At 59.0% G+C, this 1,105-nt stretch overlaps 1 protein-coding gene across 1 annotated transcript in view; it reads left to right on the top strand.

The window, feature by feature from the left end:
- Window positions 1-1,105, top strand: part of DSCAML1 (DS cell adhesion molecule like 1) — a gene marked incomplete at its 5' end in the record, with an annotated part of 89,694 nt that overhangs the window by 81,967 nt on the left and 6,622 nt on the right. The window lies entirely within an intron of this gene.

Here is a 1,105-nt window from a genome sequence, read left to right on the forward strand (position 1 = left end):
CAGGCGCACCAGCAGCAGCAAAGACCTCTTGGGGTTCACTGCAGAATTGTCCAAGGGCATCCATGGGCACAGTGCACCAGGGAATGGTCCCATCATCTCTCTGTTCCCATCCTCTGGCATCTGCCCTGCTCAGCGCTTGCTCCAGAGGGGGAAACATGCCAGCAGCTGACCAAAAATGAAATAGAAATCCAACCTGGCCCCATCCCTCCTTGGTAAGGGAGAGGTTGATGGGAGGTCTGCAGACTAGTGCTTATCAAAAGCTCCTTCTCAAACTCATTTCACTATCTGAGCCTCTGGTTTCCAGGGCAACATAATCTTTTCATCAAAGCAACTGGTAAAACCGCTGGGATCCGATATTGTTTTCTTGGCATCTTGTCAAAACTGTCATTTGGGTAAAAAAAATTATGTATACTATACAATATTCATATAGGTGTGTCTGCTTTGGGGTACACTCACACCCGTGTCCCTGCAAGGGCACGCGTGTGCTGACGGTGAACACACGGGTACCCTCCTGCTCAGGCTTAAATACACCCATCCTGTGCCACGGGGGTCGTGGAGCCCCGTCCCTGCCCGGTGCTGGCGTGGTGGCACAGCCGGGTGCTGTGCCAGGCAGTCCTTCCCCTCGTGCTGTGCTTTGGGGCAGGGGGACTTTGTTCCCGATGCGATGGGGACTGGCCCCGGCGCTTGCACACAGCCAGCCCTGTCCGCAGGGCCACCGCAGGGTTGGGGCCGTCGCTGTGGGCAGTGCAGGAGTGACCCCACGCGGGTTTTGGGGACCCCTTGGCCTCTCGCTGTGTCCGCAGAGGGTTTGGGCCAGCCTGGCTGGGGTTGCCTCCAGGCTGGCCCCGCTGCAGCTTGCCGGGTGTCAGGGAAGTGTCCTTTCCCAGGAACAAGCCTTGCCGGCGTAGCCATCTGTTCCTGGGCTCCAGCCCGGCTCCCTGGAGAATCACGACACCAGCCGGCTCTCACCGGCATTGAGGGATGGATGCGAGGAGAGCTGAGCCGCTGCTGCTCGGGATAAACTCGGAGCACCGCAGTGGGGTCGGGGGTCTGAGGGTGATGGGGTGAGGGAGGCACAGAGGCTTCACCTTCTCCCCTGTGCCTC

Source organism: Corvus brachyrhynchos, unplaced genomic scaffold (assembly GCF_000691975.1).
Source record: "Corvus brachyrhynchos isolate BGI_N302 unplaced genomic scaffold, ASM69197v1 scaffold46, whole genome shotgun sequence".
NCBI lineage: Eukaryota > Metazoa > Chordata > Aves > Passeriformes > Corvidae > Corvus > Corvus brachyrhynchos.